The following is a 25,619-nucleotide window of genomic DNA, read 5'->3' as shown; positions in this document are numbered from 1 at the left end:
CAAATTGGAGTTGGGGGAATCTCACCTCTGCCATGCATGGTCACAATCTGGGCACAGGACCCAAATAGTGGGCAATGTGGCACTTCTTACAGTAGAGAATAAGTAACTTTATTCTTTACTTGTGTATTAAGGACCTTATTTGCATTAAATTCAGTCCACATGGGACCAAGACTTTCTGGCTTACTGAACAAAGTGGAATTGTTTCGTAGAGGGTGGAGAATTGTATTTTATCTGAAATTACCCCCTCTGCACAAAATACAAACAATTATACCCATACAAGTACCTTGTGGAAGTTGTTGCCCTCTATCTTCCTGTGGTCTCTCCCTGTTTCTCACCGTGCCTCCTCCCATTTCCTTGCACCTCTGCGTCTCCGCATATATCCCTATACTCAGAGCCGGCTCCGGTCAGTGACATGGGATGCCCAAATATGAGCATACCCATATATGGGCATCCATGCCACTGACCGGAGCCCGCTCTGTTGCGGATATGGAGAGAGACTGGGAGATTTACATCCCCTTATAATTCATATGGTGCATAGTACCGGCACGTATTGTTTTACCGGTACTGTGTACCTTCCTACTTTCACACTGGTACAGTATATGCTGCAGTGGGACTGAGAGGGATATATTGGTAACACATAGTCATTGTTGGGGGAATTCAATCCATTTTGAAAATAGTAATGAAATGTTTTTTACTTTTCTTTTTTTTCAGTAATGAAGAATGAAACATTTCTGTTAAAATTGAATTGGAGGTGAACTGGATTCATCATCAACTCTGCACCAGTGTGAATTGATGTTCTTTAATGTTCTGATAAGGTACATGCAACATCTCTTCCTCAACCCCTGCACCACTCTCTGCCTCTTGCCTCTCTCTCTCCACCTCCCTGCTAAGCGTATTAACCCATCTAATGTAATCCACATTCCATGTCTCACTTTACTCTTCACTTCTCACGTGCCCTCTGGAATGACTGCTCTCTGACTAACAAGGTCTATTTGTACATGACCTCTTCTGCTCTCATCATCCACCACCTCTCATTCCCCTCACCCCTGTCCTACTCGATACCTCAGCTTAATTGAACTCTCTCCTCTGACATCTACCCTTATCTCTAACCTCTCCTCACTTTCTGCTTAAACTAACTATCTTGTTAACTTTTACAATGCTATCATCTCCTCCTCCTCCCTCCTCCTCCTCCCTCCTCCATCATATATATGCCCCTTCTAGGCTCTGACACACTCATCCCTGTAAGGCCATGATTATCATGGGCACATGCTTGGTCATCCACAGTGCGTGCGAGCGATGCAGAGCCGCCTCGGACCTCAGTGCAGGGATTGCTGCATACCCCCAGCATCTGTCACCCACAAACAATACACACACTAATACTCCCCACAATACACACTATAATACCTCCTCAATACTAATCTCCCCAATAATATTATAGCTCCAAACACAATATACACAACACCCTTACACAAGATACACAATCTAGTACTCTCCTCTGCACCTCTACACACAATATAATACTCCCACACACACAATATACACACTACCCTCCTACCCCCATAAAATACAACCAATAATACACACACACTTTGTGGATGTTGGGACCAGCTCCCGGCATGCACCAGTGAAAGAGAGAGGCCCGCAGAAGCTCGGAAGAACTCCCTCCATCCGTGCCTTCCTCCGTTTCACATCTTCTCCCTGTCTCTCTCCCTCCCTTTCCTTGCATCTCCCTGCGCCTTTACGTATACCCAGTCAGTGACGGCTCTGGTCACGTGATGCCTTAATATGGGCTTATCCATATATGTTCATCCACGTCACTAATGTGATGCCCGCACTGTTGCGGAGCTGGTACTTACGACGGGCACTTATTGTTTTATCAGTACTGCGTACCTGACTCTACCGGCCTACTTTCAACACTAGTACAATATGTGCTTCACTACGAGTGAGTGGGGAATATTGGCATCACACAGTCACTGTTGAATATGCCATTCAATCCATTTTGAAAATAGTAATGCAATGTGGTTTTGTTTTGTTTGCTTTTTGCAGTAATGAAGAATGGAAAAGTTATATTAAAATTAAATTGGAGGGGGACTAGATTCAGCATTTCATCATGAACTCTGCACTTGTGAGAATTTTAACTTCTTGAATACCCTGACAGGTACACGCAACATTAAGACTATAATCTGCTGTGCAAGCTTTCGTGCTATACCTCCCCCTCAGGTTTTGATTTATACATTTGCTCCCTCAATTCATGTCCTCTAATATTTGAAAGCTCTCTCCTAGCATTTTCTCTTTACCACAGAACGTCATCCCAATGTAACCTCTCTCTTGTTCTTTCTGCTGGCTGTTTCCTCACTCCTCTGTTAAACTTTTCTAATTTCTCTAACTTCCACACTCCTGCTTTTATCCACATGTTCTCCTCTTTCCTTCCCCTACCTTTGCATGTGTCTACACACTGCACCATTTGTACAGACCTCTATTGCAGCTATTTCTGCACTGCTCAATGAAAAGCACTCTTTAATATCCTATTCTCTGTGCCCCCTCTCTCTGCGCCCCCTCTTTTGGCACCTCCTCTCTCTGCGCCCCCTCTCTCTGCGCCTATCTGTCTCATTCTCTCTACGTCCCTCTCTCTCTACATAGAGCTATCTCTGTCTCTCTCTACACCTATCTCTGTGTCTCCTTCTATGTTTGCTGATGTGTGGGATATCTCTTATAATCTTGAACCTGCTCATATACACATCGGGCCTCCCTGCCTCTGCCTCCCTGCTAAGAGTGTTAACCTATCTAATGTAATCCACATTCCTTTCCTTACTTTTCTCTTCCCTTCTCCTATGCCATCTGGAATGTCCGTTCTCTGACTAACAAGGCTCTAGTTGTACATGACCTCTTCTGCTCTCATCATTCACAATCAGTCATTCCCCTCACCCCATCTTACCTGTCCCACTGATTTGCCTCTGCTTAATTAAACTCTCCTCTGACATCTACTCTAACCTCTCTGCTCTCTCTCTCTTTCCGCTTAAACTAACAATCTTATTAACTCTTACAATGCTATCCTCCTATCTATATGCCCCCTCTAGGCTCTGACACACTTGTCCCTCTAGCCCACACCCTTGGCTAAATTCCCAAACATGTTCATCACACTTCCACTCGCTGTTCTTAATGCCTATGAAGGAAATCACACAATTGATATTTGATTTTTCTACAGTAAAAATGTCTCCAGTCCTGTATAAAGCTGCTCTCTGGGGCCAAACCACACTACTTTTTTTTCACATTCATCAACACTCAAATTTAATTTACGCTGTCTTTTTTTCCCTGTATTTGACTCCCTCCACTAACCTTCTCCTCACACTTGCCATCCTTCCTTCACTTCTCCTCAAGCATTTGACTACTTCAGAGGCAAGGTGGATGCCACCCACAAGGAGATTCCTTCTGTCCCTTCCCCCTTCTCTCCTTCTACCTAATTCTCCTTCTGCATTTGACTCTTTTTCTTCTCTTACAGAGCTGGAAGCAAATCATCTTCTCTTCTCCCTCTACCACATGCCCTCTAGATCGTATCCCCTCACACCTTACTGCATCTCTTAGTCCCCACTCTCACCCACATCTTCAATTCCTCCCTATTCTCTGGCTCTTTACCCTCTTACTTTAAGCCTGTAGTGGTCACCCTTTTCTCAGAAACAACCTACACCCTATGTGCCTTACTAACTACCGCCCTGTATCCCTCCTGCTGTTTGTCTCCTAATTGCTAGAATGTCAACATTCTTAAATCACATTCCCTCCTGGATCCTTTACAACCTGCCTTTCGTACAGCTCGTTCTACAGACTGTGCTTAAAGCAAATTCCCAAGGTCACTTTTCCCTACTAATCCTACTTGATCTATCTGCTGCGTTTGATGCTCTCAATCACTCTCCTCCTTCATATTCTAAACTCTCTCTTGGTATCCGTAACACAGTTCTATCCTGGTTTTCATCATAACTTTCCTGTCACACATTCTCCATCTCTGTTGCTAACATGTCTTCGTCTTCTATTGATCTGTCTGTGGGTATACATCAGGGCTCTGTTCTGAGATCTCTCTTTCTCTCTACATACTATCATTTGGTGACCTCATCAACTCTTTGTGACAATCCTATAAATAACAAATACAAATATCAGGTCATGGGAATAAGTGATTTGGACATAAAAGTAACATTTCGGAAGTGTGGACAACTAATACATCTTGTAGATTGCCTTTACAGTGTGATGTCATTGATTCAGTAGATTGTGTGCAGACCAGGACTGCAGTACAGTGTCACTCACATGGATGACTTGCGTGGTAGAAGCTCAAGAACAAGGATGTCAAACTCCAGTCCTCGAGGGCCGCAAACAGGCCAGGTTTTCAGGATATCCCTACTGAAAACCTGGCCTGTTTGGGACCCTCGAGGACTGGAGTTTGACATGCATGCTCTAGAAGGAGCACAGCTGTGGGTGGGAGGTGGATTTGCTTTGCATCAAATGGTTTGGAGCAAGGTTTATTGTATGTATTATCATAATAACAATGCAATGCTTAACTTTTATTTCAGGAGGGATGACTGCAGAACAGAAGTGAATATTGAAGCCATGTGTTCCTTTTCTTGCAAAAGAGAAAATTTGAAGGACAGTTGAAGAGAAGGAAAATTACTACACAGAGACAGATAAGCAATGTGTATATTTCTCATTTACCATTTAGTATTTGTCGTTTTATTGACTCCACACAATCCGGCTGCTACGGGTTTCACATTGAATATTTTCATCTCTACTCTACCCCTTCCTGTGATCTGAACCATGCAAGTTTTCGTTGATTCAATACATCATGAGTAGAGTGAGGCTACAGTATGAAGTAAAGACCCAAGGACCACATCTACTACCATTCATAACAAGAACATGTGCAGTAGCGCACAGCTGCAGTTCTATGTGATTGTTATGAAAGGTTGAGGTGGTTCAATTCTATGAATCTGGAGTGGGATGGATCCTGTTTGCATCATATGGTTTCATCTAGGCCAGTAGATTATATAACTCTCAGTACAGGTTACACATGGCATCAGTATTAGTGATTTAAAGAGGAGGAAAGCTTCAATGTGGAGAACAAAGCCAAGTAATGTTGAAGTTACTCCTTTTACCATTTACTTGGTCAGTCTGTACTGTCTACTCTCCACACAGCTGCTAAGGATCTTCCATTTTAAATACTTTCACCTCCTATTCTGCACTGCTTTGCTGCCCATTATTCAGAGATGCGTTCCAGTCATGTTTAGCACTCTGAATCTCTCTGCAGTCATTGGTTCAGCACATCATGGGTAGAGCATGGCTACAGATACAGCAAGCTATTATTATTTTACCGGCTGATCACCCATAATATTGCATTAAAACATAGAATATCACTTAATTTCCAAAAGATTCAGTGATGCTGATAATGCAGAATCTCACAACATTTCCCATCATAATGCCATAATGCACAAGTGGGAGAAATAATCCTTGCTATATCTGTACATTGTGTGACGTATTACCTCAATGACCAATGAGAGCAAGTACATCTTCTGTATAGAGCGGCTGTGTTATGATGCAGTTATTGATCATCATTGACATAATCACAAGAATCTTATGCAAAGGGAAATTGTCCGCAGCGAAGTGAGATTTCAGCCCCCAAACGTCTGTAATATTAATGCAATGTCTTACTTTTGTTGCAGTGAACACTGAAGAGACGGATCTACTACAACACTGTACAGGATGAGCATACGCTACAAGCAGCAAAATGATCTTGCAGTTGACAGTATGTTGTTCTGGTAATGTGCACAATTATTATTTATGGGCTACACACCACAGTGCTGGACATATTCTGTTAACTTCAACTCTACTCCTAACATGGAGATGTCTTCCTGGTGTTACTGATTCAGTACATCATATGCACAGTGTGGTTATGATATGATGGATTGATTTAATGAACCCACCAACCAATGATGACATCTGCATCATCTTCTGTAAAGTGCAGCTACAGCATGATATTATCAGCATTTGGTGCGGTATAATCAGAGGTATCTATGTGCTTTTGTGCCTGTTTTAAGTCCTCCAGCTTAACGCCCCTACACCTCCCACTACACAGGCATACTTACTTATGCATACACTGACATCTGGCATACCTACACACACCCAGGGCCACTTCCTTCCCCTGATGTCAGGGAGAGGATGGGCATGCAGAGTGCAGTAAGTCTCCACGTTACTCTGGCCAACAGTCTTGGCCTACCTCCAGCATCTGTCACCCACAACATCTGTTCCCTCCTTGTAAAGTGCTGAACTATCTCACCTGGGTCAGTGCTATAGCTGATCACAGTGCCCGATCAGGATGTCACTGTGACAGGCAGCAGTGCAGATTGACCGGTCAATCAATGCAGTGCCGCAACATATGCACTAAATGAGATTTCCGTGCCCCCAGTCAGGTTACTCCCTGGGCAGTGACCCTGCTCACACCCTCCCCTAGTTCCACCTCTGATCACAATTATCTCTCTTGGAGAGTGTAGCAAATTGGAGTTGGGGGAATCTCACCTCTGCCATGCATGGTCACAATCTGGGCACAGGACCCAAATAGTGGGCAATGTGGCACTTCTTACAGTAGAGAATAAGTAACTTTATTCTTTACTTGTGTATTAAGGACCTTATTTGCATTAAATTCAGTCCACATGGGACCAAGACTTTCTGGCTTACTGAACAAAGTGGAATTGTTTCGTAGAGGGTGGAGAATTGTATTTTATCTGAAATTACCCCCTCTGCACAAAATACAAACAATTATACCCATACAAGTACCTTGTGGAAGTTGTTGCCCTCTATCTTCCTGTGGTCTCTCCCTGTTTCTCACCGTGCCTCCTCCCATTTCCTTGCACCTCTGCGTCTCCGCATATATCCCTATACTCAGAGCCGGCTCCGGTCAGTGACATGGGATGCCCAAATATGAGCATACCCATATATGGGCATCCATGCCACTGACCGGAGCCTGCTCTGTTGCGGATATGGAGAGAGACTGGGAGATTTACATCCCCTTATAATTCATATGGTGCATAGTACCGGCACGTATTGTTTTACCGGTACTGTGTACCTTCTTACTTTCACACTGGTACAGTATGTGCTGCAGTGGGACTGAGAGGGATATATTGGTAACACATAGTCATTGGTGGGGGAATTCAATCCATTTTGAAAATAGTAATGCATTGTTTTTTACTTTTTTTTTTGCAGTAATGAAGAATGAAAAAGTTCTGTTAAAATTGAATTGGACGTGAACTGGATTCAGCATTTCATCATCAACTCTGCACCAGTGTGAATTGACGTTCTTTAATGTTCTGACAAGGTACATGCAACATCTCTTCCTCTACCCCTACACCACCCTCTGCCTCTTGCCTCTCTCTCCACCTCCCTGCTAAGCGTATTAACCCATCTAATGTAATCCACATTCCTTGTCTCACTTTACTCTTCCCTTCTCACGTGCCCTCTGGAATGTCTGCTCTACGACTAACATGGTCTATTTGTACATGACCTCTTCTGCTCTCATCATCCACCACTTCTCATTCCCCTCACCCCTGTCCTACTCGATACCTCAGCTTAATTGAACTCTCTCCTCTGACATCTACCCTTATCTCTAACCTCTCCTCACTTTCTGCTTAAACTAGCTATCTTGTTAACTCTTACAATGCTATCATCTCCTCCTCCCTCCTCCTCCATCATCTATATGCCCCTTCTAGGCTCTGACACACTCATCCCTCTAAGGCCGTGATTATCATGGGCACACGCTTGGTTGTCCACAGTGCGTGCGAGCGATGCAGGGCCTCCCCGTCGCCTCGGACCTCAGTGCAGGGATTTCTGGAGCGACAGGCATGCGCTAACTTTGCCATCTGTTGCGTGCTTACTATAGACGCAGCCTAACCCATGCATTGGTTTAATTCACAAGCACGCTCTCATCACACTTCATCACATCACACTGCTGCTCTTAACACCTATGGAGGAAATCTCACAGTCTGATTTTCTACACTAAACCTTTGTCCTGTTCTGTAAAACTCTGCTCCTTTTTTTAAGGTCAAACACTACTTTTTCCTCACTCATCAACACTCCAATTTCATTCACACTGTCTTCTATGTATTTGAGTCCCACCACTGACTTTCTCCTCCCACTTAACATCCATCCTTTATTTCTCCTCAAGCCTTTGCTCACTTGAGGCAAGGTGGATGCCATCCACAAGTAGATTCGTTCTCTCCCTTCCCCCTCTCTCTTTTTCTATCTAGATCTCATTGCACTCTTGACTCCTTTTCTCCTGTCACAAAGCTGGAACCTGATCTTCTCTTCTCCCTCTACCACATGCCCTCTCAATCCTATATTCTCACTCTCACCCACATCTTCAATTCCTCCATATCCTTTGGCTCTTTCAACTCTTCCTTTTAAGCATGCAGTGGTCACCCCTATTCTCAAAAATAACCTTGACCTTGTGTGAATTTCTAACTATCGCCCTGTATCCGTCCTACCATTTGCCTCCTAATTGCTAGAACGTCTTGTGATCTCCCGTTTGATCAACATTCTTAAATCACATGCTCCTCTGGGCCCTTCACAATCTGCCTTTCCCAATGTAACCAATTATGTACATAAAGAAAATTCCCAAGGTCCATTTTACTTACTAATCCTGCTTGATCTCTCTTCTGCTTTTGATACTGTCAATCACTCTTCTCATTCATATTCTAAACTCTTTCTTCGTATCCGCAGCAAACTTATATCCTGGTTTTCATCATACTTCTCCATCACACATTCTCCATCTCTGTTGCTAACGTGTCTTTGTCTCCTGTTGTTTTGTCTGTTGGTATACCTCAGGACTCTGTTCTGGGACCTCTCTCACTACATACTATCACTAGTTGACCTTATCAACTATTTTGGCCCTTGATATCATCTCTATGCAGATGATACACACACCTATCCACCCTACCGTCACTCCTGCAATTTAGTTCCTAGTTTCGGGTCGCCTCCTGGCTATATCCTCCATGGATGACACTCTTCTGCCTTAAACCTAATGTCTAAAACTGAGCTCCTCATATTTCCCCCTAAATCTGGCCTAATATCACCTTTCTCCATCGCAGTAAACAGTACTACCATCATCCTGTCATGAAAGCACATTGCCTAGGAGTAACATTTGACTCTTCCCTTTCCATCTTCATTCACGACACTGGCTAAAGTTTGTCGATTCTTTCTCTGTAATATTTCCAAGATTTGCCCTTTTCTCTGTCAATCTACTGCTAAAACGCCAATGCATGCCCTTATCGTATGGGTTAACATACTGCTAACAGGGCTCCCTGCTTCACAACTTTCTCATTTGCAATCTATCCAAAACTCTGCTGCTTGAATAATTTCCCTTTCTCCCACAACAGTATCTGCTCATCTCCTCCTCCTCCTTAAATCCCTCTCCTTGCTTCCCATCAAGTTTCAGATCACCTACAAAGTTCTCCTCCTTACCTTTTTGTTAAGGTTCTCTATTAGTGGTGTACCGAGTACCCGGCGTTACCCGACACATTTCCAGCTACCCGGACATTACTCGAAACCGGCCACTGAGAAGTGGACTTGGCCGGGTAATACCCGGCGTCGGGTAATGTCAGGGCAGCTGGAAATAATCTTTTATACTTACCTTTCCTAAGACATCTAGGATCAGCAGCAGCAGTCCTCTGATGTTGGCAGCATCAGAGGTGTCTTCACCTGGCGGGGGGAGCTGCAGGAATCACTTCCACAGCACCGAAGCAGGTAAGCTGTGTCTGTGAGCCTGCAGCTCCCCCGCCGGCTGAAGACACCACAGATGCTGCCACCTTCACAGGACTGCTGCTGATCCTAGATGTCACCGCCACCCGGAAGGTAAGTGCCAAACCGTGTACCCGACCGGGTAGAACCTTTCATTTTGGCCGGGTACCCGTTACCCATTTTTTTATAGTTGAGGACCCAGTCCAACACTATTCTCTATTCATCTGCTCCTTCCTACATATCATCTTTGGTCTCGTTATGCCCTTCCTCGTCTCCTAAGCTCTACTAATAGCTGTCTCCATTATACTTCTTACACCTCTACTGCGCACTCGCTCTCTTGCCTGAAACCCTTTCCCATCAATTTACCTGTGAAACTCACACACACTCAGTATATGCCAACATACCCTCTTCCACCCACATTTAAGATCAACCTTAAAATTCACAACTTAAATGAAGCATTTCAATAGCTTTTACTCGTTGCTACTGTCACTCATTCAGTCACTAACTATTGTTCCCAAGAAGTGCTTTATACTACAAGTACCCACCATTAAGGACAAGCATTGTCATCTACTGCACTTGTTCCCCCACCTGTTGTCTCTCTGTAAGTCTCCTTACATTTCTCTTAGATTGTAAACTACCCAGGACAGGGATTTACTTTCCTATTGTCTGTTTTTGTTTGTTGAACTTATTGTATAATAATTTCCTGTACTTTTTGGTCTCTCTTGTAAAGCGCTGAGTACACAATGGGTGGTATATAAATAGAGATATATGCAGAGTCTAGAGACAAGGCACACGTGTATAGGTAGCTACAGTTTATCCGGGACCGTATGCATCCTTGAAGTGCCTGTCCCAGTTATTTTCTATTGATTGCAATGTAGGAGTGTCTGTCCTGTCTTATTTTTTTTATTATTATTATTATTATTATATATACAAAGATATATACAAAGATTGTTTCCTGTCGTTAGCATGACATTGTGTGACACAGTGTGATGTCATTGATTCAGTAGATTGTGTGCAGACCGGGACTGCAGTACAGTTTCACTGACATGAATAACTTGTGTGGTAGAAGCTCTAGAAGGAGCACAGCTGTGGGAGGGAGGTGGATTTGCTTTGTATCACATGGTTTGGAGCAAGGTTCATTGTATGTATCGTCAATAATAATTATAATAATAATAATGCAATGCTTAACTTTTTTATTTCAAGAGGAAAGACTGCAGAACAGAAGTGAATATTGAAGCCATGTGTTCATTTTCTTGCAAAATAGAAAATTGAAGGACAGTTGAAGAGGAGGAAAATGACTACACAGAGACAGATAAGCAATGTGTATATTTCTCATTTAGTATTTGTCGTTTTATTGACTCCAAAAAATCCGGCTGCTAAGGGTTTCGCATTGGACATATTCACCTCTACTCCACCCCTTCCTGTGATCTGTACCATGCAGATTTTTGTTGATTCAATACATCATGAATAGAGTGTGGCTACAGTATGAAGTACTGACCCAAAGACCACATCTACTACCATTCATAACAAGAACATGTGCAGTAGCGCACTGCTGCAGTTCTATGTTATTGCTATGAAAGGTTGAGGTGGTGCAATCATATGAATCTTGAGTGGGAGGGATCCTGTTTGCATCATTTAATTTGATCTAGGCCAGTAGAGTATATAACTCTCAGTACAGGTTACATATGGCATCAGTATTAGTGATTTAAAGAACAGAAAAACAGGAGTGGAGAACAAAACCAAGTAATGTTGAAGTTACTACTTTTTACTATTTACTTGGTCAGTCTGTACTGTCTACTCCCCACACAGCTGCTAAGGGTTTCCATTTGAGATACATTCACCTTCTACTCTGCACTACTGTGCTACCCTCTATTCAGAGATGAGTTCAAGTCATGTTTACCACTCTAAATCGCTCTGCAGTCATTGATTCAGCACATCATGGGTAGAGCATGGCTATAGATACAGCAAGCTTTATTTTACCCTAATATTGCATTAAAAAATAGAATATCACTCAGTTTCCTACAGATTTACTGATGCTGATAATGCAGAATCTCACCCTCCCATCATAATACACCAGAGGAAGAAATAATCCTTGCTATATATGTACATTGTGTGACATATTGCCTCCATGACCATTGATGGCAAATACATATTCTGTATAGAGCAGCTGTGTTATGATGTAGTTGTTATTGATCATCATTGAGATATAATCACAAGAATCTTATGCAAAGGGAAACTGTCATTAGCATAGTGGGATTTCAGCCCCCAAACTTCTGTAATATTAATGCAATGTCTTACTTTTATTGCAGTGAACACCGAAGAGACGGATCTACTACAACACTGCACAGGACAAGAGTATACACTACAAGCAGCAAAATGATCATGCAGTTGACAATATGTTGTTCTGGTAATGTGCACAATTATTATGTATGGGCTCCACACCACAGTGCTGGACATATTTTGTTAACTTCAACACTACCCCTACCATGGAGATGTCTTCCTGTGATTGGTGTTACTGATTCAGTACATCATATGCATAGTGTGGCTATTATATGATGGATTGATTTAATGAACCCACCAAACACTGATGACATCTGTATCATCTTCTGTAAAGTGCATCTACAGCAGGATATTATCAGCATTTGGGGTGATATAATCAGAGGCATCTATGTGCTTTTGTGCTGGGTAAAGTCCTCCAGCTGAACCGCCCCCCGCCCCCCACCCCCCTACACCTCCTGCCACACAGGCAAACTTACTTACACACACAGCACACTTACTTATGCACACTGACACTTGGCATACCTACACACACACACCCCACAGCCACTGGCATGCATGCAGAGTCCTGGGCATGCAGGATGGGCATGCAGAGTACAGAATATCTCCACCTTGCTCTGGCCCGTACTCTTGGCCTACCCCCAGCATCTGTCACCCACAACCTCTGTTCCCTCCCTGTAAATTGCTGCACTAACACACCTTGGTCAGCGCTGCAACCGATCACAGCACCGGATCATGTCACTGTGATAGGAAGCAGTGCTAATTGACCGGTCAATCAATGCCACGTGGCAACATACGCACCAAAAGAGATTTCCATGCCCCCTGACAGGCTACTCCCTGGGCAGTGACCCTGCTCATCTTCCACCTCTGATCACAATATTCTCTCTTGGAGAGTGTAGCAAATTGGAGTTGGGGGAATTTCACCTCTGCAGTGCATGTAGAGTCCTGTATGCAGAGTACAGAAAGTCTCCACCTTAGTCTGGCCCGTACTCTTGGCCTACCCACAGCATCTGTCACCCACAAATAATACATACACTAATACTCCCCACAATACACACTTTAATACCTCCTCAATAATAATCTCCCCAATAATATTATAGTCTTAAACACAATATACACAATACCCCCTAACACAAGATACCCAATCTAACACTCTCCTCTGCACCTCAACATAATATACACACTATAATACCCTACACACAATATAATACTCCCACACACACACAATATACACACTATCCTCCTACCGCCATAAAACACAACCAATAATACACACACACTTTGTGGATGTTGGGACCAGCTCCTTGCATGCACCAGTGAAAGAGAGAGGCCTGCCATCCGTGCCTCCCTCCGTTTCCCATCTTCTCCCTGTCTCTCTCCCTCCCTTTCTTTGCATCTCCCTGCATCTTTGCGTATACCCAGTCAGTGACGGCTCCGGTCACGTGATGCCTTAATATGGGCTTATCCATATATCTGTTGCAGAGATGGAGAGAGACCTGGAGATTTTACATTTCCTTATAATTCATATTGGTACTTAGTACGGGCACTTATTGTTTTATCAGTACTGGGTACCTGACCGTACTGGCCTACGAGTGAGAAGGCAATATTGGCATCACACAGTTACTGTTGAATATGTCATTCAATCCATTTTGAAAATAGTAATGCAATGTGGTTTTGTTTTGTTTGCTTTTTGCAGTAATGAAGAATGAAAAAGTTATATTAAAATTAAATTGGAGGGGAACTGGATTCAGCATTTCTTCATGAACTCTGCACTTGTGAGCATTGACCTTCTTGAGTGCCCTGACAGGTACACGCAACTTTAAGACTATAATCTTCATCAACTGCTGTGCAAGCTTTCGTGCTATACCTCCCCCTCCGGTTTTGATTTATACATTTGCTCTCTCAATTCATGTCCTCTAATATCTGGAGGCTCTCTCCTAGCATTTCTCTCTACCACAGCACGTCATCCCAATGTAACCTCTCTCTTGTTCTTTCTGTTTACTGTTTCCTCACTCCTCTGTAAAACTTTTCTAATTTCTCTAACTTCCACACTCCTGCTTTTATCCACATGTTCTATACACTTTCCTTCCCCTACCTTTGCATGTGTCTACACAAAGCACCATTTGTACAGACCTCTATTGCAGCTATTTCTGCACTGCTCAATGAAATGCACTCCTGCACATCCTATTCTCTTCCACCTTCCCTCATTCTCTACGCCCCCCTCTCAAAGCCCCCTCTCTCTATGTCTCCTCTCTCTACGCCTATCTGTCTCATTCTCTTGACGCCCTTCTCTCTCTACATATCCCTATCTCTGTCTCTCTCTACACCTATCTCTGTGTCTCCTTCTATGCTCGCTGATGTTGGGGGATATCTCTTATAATCTTGGACCGGCTCATATACACATCAGGCCTCCCTACTAAGAGTGTTAACCTATCTAATGTAATCCACATTCCTTTCCTTACTTTTCTCTTCCCTTCTCCTGTGCCCTCTGGAATGTCCACTCTTACTAACAAGGCTCTAGTTGTACATAACCTCTTCTGCTCTCATCAGTCACAATCAGTCATTCCCCTCACCGCATCTTACCTGTCCCACTGATTTGCCTCTGCTTAATTAAACTCTCCTCTGACATCTACTCTAACCTCTCTTCTCTCTTCTCTCTCTTTCTTTCTGCTTAAACTAACAATCTTATTAACTCTTACAATGCTATCCTCCTATCTATATGCCCCCTATAGGCTCTGACACACTCATCCCTCTAACCCACACCTTTGGCTAAATTCCCAAACACACTCATCACACTTCCACTCGCTGTTCTTAATACCTACGGAGGAAATCTCACACTTTGTTTGATTTTTCTACAGTAAAAATGTCTCCTGTCCTGTATAAAGCTGCTCTCTAGGGCTAAATACACTACTTTTTTCCACACTCATCAACACTCAAATTTAATTTACGCTGTTTTTTTTCTCTGTATTTGACTCCCTCCACTGACCTTCTCCTCCCACTTGCCATCCTTCCTTCACTTCTCCTCAAGCATTTGACTACTTCAGAGGCAAGGTGGATGCCACCCAAAAGGAGATTCCTTCTGTCCCTTCCCCCTTCTCTCCTTCTTCCCAAATCTCCTTCTGCACTTGACTCCTTTTCTTCTCTTACAGAGCTGGAAGCTAATCATCTTCTATTCTCCCTCTACCACATGCCCTCTAGATCGTATCCCCTCACACCTTACTGCATCTCTTAGTCCCCACTCTCACCCACATCTTCAATTTCTCCCTATTCTCTGGATTTTTGCCCTCTTACTTTAAGCCTGTAGCGGTCACCCTTTTGTCAGAAACAAACTACACCCTATGTGCCTTACTAACTACCGCTCTGTATCCCTCATGCTGTTTGCCTTCTAATTGCTAGTGTCAACATTCTTAAATCACATGCCCTCCTGGATCCTTTACAACCTGCCTTTCGTACAGCACGTTCTACAGACTGTGCTTAAAGCTAATTCCCAAGGTTTTTCCCTACTAATCCGACTTGATCTATCGGCTGCGTTTGATGCTCTCAATCACTCTCCTCCTTCATATTCTAAACTCTCTCTTGGTATCAGTAACAAAGTTCTATCCTGGTTTTCATCATAACTTTCCTGTCACACATTCTCCATCTCTGTTGCTAACATGTCTTCGTCTTCTATTGATCTGTCTGTGGGTATACATCAGGGCTCTGTTCTGAGATCTCTCTTTCTCTCTACATACTATCATTTGGTGACTTCATCAATGCTTTTGGCCTTAGATATAATCTCTATGCGGATGATACACACACAAATCTATCCACCCCTGTTCTCACTCCTGCAATCCAGTCCCTACTCTTGGGTTGTCTCCTGGCTATATGCTCATGGATGGCACTCCACTGCCTTAAACTTAATGTCTAACACTGGGCTCATATTATCCCCTTTCTCCATCACAGTAAACAGTACTACCATCTATCTTGTCATCAAACATGTTGCATAGGAGTAACATTTGGCTCTTCAATTCCATCTCCATTCACATGCACGGCTATGGGTAAAATGTGTTGCCTCTTTCTCTGTAATATTGCCAAGATCTTCCCTTTCCCCTCTCAACCTACTGCTAAAACTCCAATGTATACTGTTATCCTATAGGTTATTTTAACATACTACTAACAGGCCTCCATGCTTCACAACTTTCTCCTATGCAAAACTCTGCTGCTTGAATTATCTCACTTTCTCCCACAACAGTCTCTGCTCATCTCCTTAAATCCCTGTCCTGGCATCCCATCAAGTTTTTGTATCACCTACAAAGTTCTCCTCCTTACCTTTTTGTTAAGGCTCTCCATTAATCTGCTCCTTCTTGCATATCATCTTTGATCTCTCGTTATGCCCTTGCTTGTCTCTTGCACTATAACCATAACTGTCTCCTGTAAACTTCTTTCACCTCTACTGTTCTCTCACTTGCCTGAAACCATTTTCCATCACTGCACCGTACATGTGAAACTTCCTCACACTCAGTATATGCCAACATAACCTCTTCCACCCACATGTAAGACCAATCTTAAAATTCACGACTTAAATCAAGCATTTAAAAAACTTTGACTCGTGGCTACTGTCCCACACCCACAGTCACTGCTAACAACTATTGTTCCCAAGATGTGCTTTCTACTAATTGTACCCACCATTAAGGACAAGCATTGTCATCTACTGCACTTCTTCCCCCAACTGCTGCCTCTCTTTAAGTCTTCTAACATTTCTATTAGATTGTAAAGTTCCCAGGGCAAGGATTTACTTTCCTATAATCTGTTTTTATTTGTCGCACTTATTTTTTAATTATTTTTCCCCTCTCCCCTAATGATATACATATAGGTTTTCCTGTCATTTGCATGACAGAGTTATTATGGTTAACTATTGCATCATGTAGACTGCCTTTTCAGTGTGATGTAATTGATTCAGTACTTTGTGTGCAGACTGTGACTGCAGTACAGTGTCACGAACATTAATGACTTGTGTGGTAGAAGCTCTAGAAGGAACACAGCTATGGGAGGGAGGTGGATTTACTTTGGATCACATGGTTTGGCGCAAGGTTCATTGTATGTATGATCATAACCATGCAATGCTTAACTTTTATTTCAGGAGGGAAGAACAGTGAATATTGAAGCCATGTGTTTCTTTTCTGTCAGAAGAGAAATTTTGAAAGACAGTTGAAGAGGAGGAAAATGACTACACAGAGACAGATAAGCAATGTGTATATTTCTCATTTAGTATTTGTCGTTTTGTTGACTCCACACAATCCAGCTGCTAAGGGTTTCGCATTGGACATATTCCCCTCTACTCTACCCTTCCTGTGATCTGTACCATGCAGGTTTTTGTTGATTCAATACATCATGAGTAGAGTGTGGCTGCTGTATGAAGTATTGACCCAAGGACCACATCTACTACCATTCATAACAAGAACATGTGCAGTAGCGCACTGCTGTAGTTCTATGTGTTTTATTAAAGGTTGAAGTGGTGCAATCATATGAATCTGGAGTGGGATGAATCCTGTTTGCATCATATGGTTTCATCTAGGCCAGTAGAGTATATCTCTCAGTACAGGTTACACATGGCATCAGTAGTAGTGATTTAAAGAACAGAAAAAACAAGAGAAACTTCAATGTTGATAACAAAGCCAAGTAATGTTGAAGATACTCCTTTAACTATTTATTTGATCAGTCTGTACTGTCTACTCCCCACACAGCTACTAAGTCTTCCATTTGAGATACATTCACCTCCTACTCTGCACTGCTGTTCTGTCCTCTATTCAGAGATGAGTTCCAGTCATGTTTACCACTCTGAATCACTCTGCAGTCATTGATTCAGCACATCATGGGTAGAGCATGGCTACAGATACAGTAAGCTTTATTTTACCGGCTGATCATCCATAATATTGCATTAAAACATAGAATATTACTCAGTTTCCAAAAGATTCAGTGATGCTAATAATGCAGAATCTTACAACACATCCCATCATAATGCACCAGAGGAAGAAATAATCCTTGCTACACTACCGACACGTTTTATTGAAGCACGGCTAGCACCGCAAGCCGGGGGATGCCCCGGCGTGCTAGCCGCACTCCCTCAGCGTGCCGCGCATCACCGATGCACGGTCACGCGTCATCGGGTGCCTGCGCCCCCTGCACGCGCGTCCAGGGCTCCCCGAGGGAGCACTGGTGTCCCGCGATGTGGGGGACAGCGGCAGGGGGTTCCGGGGGACCCGACGGACCCGGCAGCGGAAGGGAGAAAGCCCCGATCGGAGGGCGCTCCTCCGCTGCTTCGGCGTGCGCCCGGCACCCTCCGGCGCGCGCCAGGTTACTGCTGCGGCCAAGAACGGGCAAATGCTCGAATAAACTCGGCCGCAGCAGTATATCTGTACATTGTGTGACGTTTGGCCTCCATGACCATTGATAGCAAATACATATTTTGTATTGAGCGGCTGTGTTATGATGTAGTTGTTATTGATCATCATTGAGATATAATCACAAGAATCTTATGCAAAGGGAAAATGTCTGCAGCATAGTGGGATTTCAGCTCCCAAACTTCTGTAATATTAATGCAATGTCTTACTTTTATTGCAGTGAACACTGAAGAGACGGATCTACGACAACACTGCACAGGACAAGAGCAAACACTACAAGCAGCAAAATGATCTTGCAGTTGCAAGTATGTTCTGTAATGTGCACAATTATTATTTATGGGCTACACACCACAGTGCTGGACATATTCTGTTAACTTCTACCCCTACCATGGAGATGTCTTCCTGTGATTGATTCAGTACATCATATGCACAGTGTGGCTATGATATGATGGATGGATTTAATGAACCCACCACCCACTGACATCTGCATCATCTTCTGTAAAGTGCAGCAGGATATTATCAGCATTTGGGGTGGTATAATCTGGGGCATCTATGTGCTTTTGTGCCTGGATAAGTTCCTCCAGCTGAACCACCCCCCTATACCTGCCACACAGGCATACTTACAGAGCACACTTACTTATGCACACTGACACTTGGAATACACACACACACACACACACACACAGACACTGTCATGCATGCAGTGTCCTGTATGCAGAGTACAGAAAGTCTCCACCTTACTCTGGCCCGTACTCATGGCCTATCCCCAGCATCTGTCATCCACAACCTCTGTTCCCTCCCTGTAAAGTGCTGCACTAACACACCTGGGTCAGCGCTGCAGCTGATCACAGTGCCGGATCATGATGTCAATGGGATAGGCAGCAGAGCTGATTGACAAGTCAATCAATGCAGCTCCGCAATATATGCACCAAAAGAGATTTCTGTACCCCCTGTCAGGCTACTCCCTGGGCAGCGACCCTTCTCACCCCTCTCATTCCACCTCTGATCACAATAATCTCTCTTGGAGTGTGTAGCAAATTGGAGTTGGGGGAATCTCACCTCTGTAGTGCATGGTCACAATCTGGGCACTGTACCCAAATATTGGGCAATGTGGCACGTCTTACAGTAGAGAATAGAATAAGTAACTATATTCTTTACTTGTGTATTAAGGAACTTATTTGCAATAAAAATTCAGTCCACCTGGGACCAAGACTTTCTGGTTTTCTGAACAAAGTGGAATTGTTTTCCTATAATTTTATATTCTCTGAAATGTAACATCACAATAAAGTACTCCTATTTTTTTCCTTTGTGCTTTTTTATGGACTATTCCTTTATGTATTTCACTTAATGGGACTAATTACCTTACGATTAGATTTCACTTGTATTTTCTTGGGTTACTCTTTGGAATTTCTCTCTGTGTTCATTTATACTATCTTATTTAGAGCAGTCTTTGCCATTGGACCCCATTTCTTGCCAGAGAGATCTGTAACACAGAGTATTGAAGAGAGTACAGAACAGTGGTGAAGTAGATTTTTATGCTTCTAGGCAGCCTCCCTTCTCACCATGTATTCTGCCCCCGACGGTCTCTTGCACTGCTCCCTCCTACACCCACTCTCCTCACTCTTCCCTCCCCTCCCCGCTATCACTCAATGACCCCCTCTCATTCAATCCTGCTCCCTTACTCCCCCCTCACTCATTCTTCCTTCTGCACACACAATCCTCCCGAATATCACTCCCAAACAACACACACACTAATTCTCCCCACAATACACACTATAATACCTCCTTGTGACGATAGCTTCCACAGGCTTATTAATATTACACAAAAATAATTGGGTTTGAACTGAACGAGGCTTAAGATATAATAAATTGTATTTATTCCTTAGAATATAGGTGAACACAACAGATAATACAGTAACGAACAAGAAGTACACTTACTTAAGGGTTGGGGAATGAGAAGTATGATGTAGCATTTCTTTCAGCAGTGAGGAAATCATTCAGGTGATATCAGGTAACCATATCAGCAAACGAAGACAAAGGATATATGGGTGGACAGCAGTTTATAAACCATTCTCCTTCTATTCTTAACCTTAAGCACAGGGGATTGGTTTACAATTACCTCCAGCCACTCACTAACGTGGGAAAGCATTCTGACCCATGCCCCCCTGCTAGTTGGCACATGCGCAGTAGAACTCTGGGGGTCTCATTTCTGAAGCCCCACATTTACGTCAGGAATGCCAGACAGTCTACCATTTGGAGTTCTGGCAGGAAAACCTTTGTTGAAAGGTGTTAACTGGAACACTTAAGACCTGCCCTGGTTTGGGCTTCGGATAAACAGTGAGGGTGATAAAACTCTTTGAACAGCACTTAAATCCTAGACATAGCGGCGTCCCCAGGGCCATCTGCTACCTTATGGCCCAAAAGAATCTCTTCTGGGTCTTTGTCCATACCTTAAGATACACTATTAAGCATAAAACATAAACGTATTAAAATATCCGGTTCCGTTAGGTTTAGCAGGTCCAAACTTCCCAGTTCGCATTGCCAGAACTGGGACACCATATGGTCCAAAAAGCGACTTGCTACGACCTAAGAAACCGGAGTTACACCAATGCACATTAAATCATTTTAATACAAAAATCTCCATTGAAAAAGAAATCTCAGCTTTTCACTAAATCCCCATTGAAAACAACGGGCAGCTCCGCCATAGACTTTCAATGGTAAATCGCCGCCATTGAAGTCAATGGGGGTTTTCTGCCATTGAAGTTTATGGGAAAAGTCCCGAACTTCAAGGGGGTCCATACTCCGTCGGGTTGGTCCAAGCGGGTCAAGGATGGTTCTGCAGCGATGCCGGAGCAGTGGCTACAGATACCCCAAACCCTGATCCGCTGAACCCTCCGGAACCGGAGATATGGATTCCTAAAATTCAGCATTTCTCACTTAGTCATTTTTCTGAGCCGTTTCTGCCGCCGCCGGCAAAGCCTATGGCGCGACCCGCTCTATCTGGTTCGACCCTTATCGGGGGTCCAGGATTCGGGGACCCGGTGGTGGTCGAGTGGGGGGACGCTTAGGAACTAGGGGCAAAAATAATTTTATCCCTAGGTGCCCTAAAACAGTTTATTTCCCCGCTAATTGACGTTGAACTTGACCCAGTGATTTTAGCTCTTTTGAAGGACATTGTATCCGCTTTGCGGTTTGCGGTCTGGACGGCAGCCAACTAGGTTACCTCGAGGCATCTCCATTGAAGTCAATGAGCCCATTGACTTTCAATGGGAAACCGCCGCTCTCCCTCTCGGACGCCACCTGCTGGTCACTACAGGAAACAGGACGAAAACAGCACAAATTCCTATTGAAATGCATTGAGCCCTAATGGCGGCCAATGGGGACCTGCAAAATGGTGCCCGAAAAGGCGGGAAACTTACACAAAGAGCTATAATCATTAAAGAATTATTAACCCTTGTGCTCCCGGATGGATTCTAGTGTGTGTGTGATGCAAACACTGAGTAACCAGACATTACAATGGAACAGGGGAAAATACATTTACATGTCATAACAAGGGTTACATCACATTTCTGGACCTCAGCCCAGTTAACCCCTTGTCTCCCTGGTGCGGTCAGGGGTGGCCAAATGGGGTGCAACCCCTTTAATACCGGGCCACCCCCTCTCTCCCTCTACACCTCCCCTTCTTAATGCGTGTCCTGTGGCCCACTGGCCCTGACGGGGAGTGGGGCACTGCTGGCACCATTAATGAATTCAGTCTCAGAGGGATAGTCCTGGCATGAAAGTCCATCAGCATTGCTGTTTTCACTACCCTTTTTGTGCTGAATGGTGAATTCAAATTCTTGCAAAGCCAAGCTCCATCTCAGCAGTTTGGCATTTTCCCCTGATACCCTCTGTAGCCAGCTCAGGGGATTGTGGTCGGTAATGACCGTGAAAGCGCTCCCATAGACATAGGGCTGGAGCTTTTTGAGTGCCCACACAATGGCCAAGCACTCCTTTTCAATGGTGGCATATGCCACCTCCCTGGGGAGCAGTTTGCGACTGAGATACACCACAGGGTGCTCTTTGCCGTCGTCCCCCACCTGGCTCAACACAGCCCCCACACCAAAGTCTGAGGCATCAGTCTGAATAAGAAAATGCTTGGTATAATCTGGGGCAGCCAGGATGGGGGCCTCAGCAAGCGCAGCTTTCAGTGCCTGGAAAGCAGTTTCACAGCAGGAGACCAGGTAATAAGCACAGGCAGTTGCTTCTTAGTCAGATCAGTCAGGGGTTTGGCCACGGCGCTGTACTGTGGGACAAATTTCCTGTAGTACCCTGCGGTGCCCAAAAAGGCCATGACCTGTTTCTTGGTTTTTGGAACAGGCCACTGAACTATGGCTTCTACCTTGGCTGGCTCTGGCTTGAAATGCCCTCCACCCACCCTGTGCCCTAAGTACAGGACTTCTGCCATACCTACCATACACTTAGTGGGTTTTAAGGTAAGCCCAGCCTCCCTGATTCTATCCAGCACCGCAGCTACATGTCCTATGTGGGATTCCCAGGAATTACTAAAGACAGCAATGTCATCTAAGTAAGCCCTGGCATAGCTCTGCATCCCTTCCAGTAACATATTGACCAGGCGTTGGAAGGTAGCCGGGGCATTCTTCATCCCAAATGGCATCACCAAAAACTCATAGAGGCCACTTGGAGTGAAGAATGCTGACTTCTCCCTAGCCTCCAGGGTCAGGGGAATCTGCCAGTAGCCTTTGCTCAGATCCATGGTGGTCAGATACTTTGCCCCCGCGAGTTCATCTAGTAACTCATCCATGCGGGGCATGGGGTAAGCATCTGACACCGTCCCAGCGTTGAGCAACCGGTAGTCCACACAAAACCGGGTGGTTTTGTCCTTCTTAGGCACTAGGACTACTGGACTTGCCCAAGGGCTCTGGGACGGAGTAATTACCCCTAGGGTCAGCATCTCCTCAATCTCTCCATACTTGTCTTGACCTCTGCTGACACTCTATAAGCGTGCTTATGCAGAGGCTGCAGGTCCCCTGTGTGTACTGGGTGTTTGGTGAGATGTGTGGTCCCTGGCATGTCAGTGAAGAGGGCGCTATACTGAGCTAGCATGTCCCTGGCTTCTCCCTTCTGCCTAGCACTCAACTGTGCCCCGATCTCTACCTGCTCAACAGTGTTTCCTTGCTTTGCCTCCCCTAGGAGATCAGGCAGAGCATTGCTCGCCGGATCCTCCAGCAGTGGGCTACAAATGGCCATTACTGCTCCCATACTCGGTGCTCTGTATTCCTTTAACATATTAATGTGATATGTCTTGTGCCTCTCAGGCGCTACCTGTACAACATAGTTGCACTCATTCACCTTTCGGATAACCGGGTACGGTCCCGACCAGGCAGCCATCAGCTTGTTCTCCCGAGTGGGTTTGAGAACAAGCACCTGCTGTCCTGGGATGAATTCTCTGCTACGGCCTGCTGGTCATACCATTGCTTCTGCTTGGTCTGAGCAGCCCTGAGGTGGTCCTGGGCCACCCCCATAAGCATCTCTAACCGGTCTCTGAGATCTACTACATACTGGATCACTGAAGCATCAGTAGCAGTAGTCTCCCCCTCCCATCCCTCACGGAAGAGGTCCAGAGGTCCACGTACCCTGCGGCCATATAGTAGCTCGAAGGGGGAGAAGCCTGTAGATTCTTGCGGTACCTCTCGGTATGCAAACAGCAAGTGCTGCAGGTGAATCTCCCAGTCTTTCCCCTCCACCTCTATAAAGGTCCGAAGCATCTGCTTCAGGGTACCATTAAACCTCTCACATAATCCGTTTGTTTGGGGATGGTAAGGGGAAGTGCGCTGGTGCTGTACACCGCAGGCATCCCAGAGACAATGTAACAGTTCACTCATGAACTGCGACCCCTGATCAGTTAGGATCTCACTAGGGAAACCTACCCTAGCAAAAATGTTCAGCAAAGCTGCTGCCACTGTCTTGGCACTTATGGTGCCCAGCGCTACCGCCTCAGGGTACCGGGTGGCAAAATCCACCACTGTGAGGATGTAGCACTTCCCTGACCTGCTAGGAATCATGAGGGGTCCTATCAGGTCCATCGCTACCTTCTGGAAGGGTTCCCCTATTATCGGTAGGGGTCTCAGGGGTGCCTTCACACGGTCGCCCGCCTTACCTACTCGCTGGCAGGCATCACAGGAGCGGCAGAAATCAGCCGCATCCCTGGATGCCCCCGGCCAGAAATAACGCTGCAATAACCGGGCTCGCGTTCTGGTGACCCCCTGATGTCCCGCTAACGGAATAGAGTGAGCTACCCGTAACAATTGCTGTCGGTACCCCTGGGGTACTACTAGCTGTCGCTTACCGGTCAATCCCTTCTCTATTCTCGGGTTCCCTTCTTCTCTGTATAGGAGTCCCTTATGCCATAGGCAGCGCTCAGTGCCCTCCCCTGCCTGAGATTCGGACGCCCGAAGTCTCACGCCGGCCAGGGTAGGGTCTGCCTTCACTGCCTCCCTAAACTGGGCTCCTAAATCTGCCCCCCCCCCCAGTCATGTCATTGTCAGGGGAAGGGGACACGGTAAGGGGGAACAGTAAGTCAGCCTGTGGTTGCAACTGATCCTGGCTTACCTCCCTGGGCTCCTCTGTGCCCTCCGCTAACGTTGGTCCCAAAGGCTGGGGGACTGGGGTGGCCACCGCCGACATTGCCGCGGTCTGGCTCCGGGTAACCGCCGCCACTGCAGCGGGCTGGGGCACACGGTCGTAGGTGCAGGTCATCGGTCCCAGGTCATTGCCCAAAAGAATTTCAGCATCCAAACCTGGTAAAACCCCCACCTCCCGCACACCCTTGCCCACCCCCCAATCCAAAAAAATGCGGGCCACCTGCAGGAAACGTGGCTCTCCGTCAGCCACAGTGATCTGTATCCCAGGGCCTGGGATCAATTCCTCTGGCCGGACCATATCAGGTCGGACCAGGGTCACTGCAGCTCCTGAATCAAGTAAGCCAACTGCTTGCCGGTCACCGACTGTGACCGGGGTGAGATGCTTGCTCCTGCCGTCCGTCTGCTGCAGGTCTGCGCTGTGATGTCCTCCGCTCCTGGCTGTAGGCACTGAAGAAACCGGGGTAGGGGTGACATGGGACGTCTCGCTGGGAGTTGTTTCCATGACCGGTCCTGGTTCTTTGGTGGAAGCCACCCGCACGCGGGCTACCGGCTTTGC

At 45.2% G+C, this 25,619-nt stretch overlaps 1 long non-coding RNA gene across 4 annotated transcripts in view; it reads left to right on the top strand.

The window, feature by feature from the left end:
- LOC142475190 (uncharacterized) overlaps nt 1-11,488 on the top strand; it is a 46,383-nt gene extending 34,895 nt beyond the window's left edge. For all 4 annotated transcript variants that reach the window (XR_012790781.1, XR_012790782.1, XR_012790780.1 and 1 more), the window contains 6 exons: nt 712-815; nt 2,047-2,158; nt 4,557-4,676; nt 5,697-5,792; nt 7,234-7,345; nt 10,966-11,488. This is a non-coding gene — a long non-coding RNA (uncharacterized LOC142475190). The remainder of the gene's footprint in view (nt 1-711; nt 816-2,046; nt 2,159-4,556; nt 4,677-5,696; nt 5,793-7,233; nt 7,346-10,965) is intronic.
- The last annotated feature ends 14,131 nt before the right edge of the window (nt 11,489-25,619 follow it).

The sequence above is a fragment of the Ascaphus truei genome, unplaced genomic scaffold (assembly GCF_040206685.1).
Source record: "Ascaphus truei isolate aAscTru1 unplaced genomic scaffold, aAscTru1.hap1 HAP1_SCAFFOLD_1090, whole genome shotgun sequence".
Lineage (NCBI taxonomy): Eukaryota > Metazoa > Chordata > Amphibia > Anura > Ascaphidae > Ascaphus > Ascaphus truei.
The sequence above is the reverse complement of the archived record's forward strand: the minus strand, read 5'-3'. Positions and strand labels throughout refer to the sequence as shown.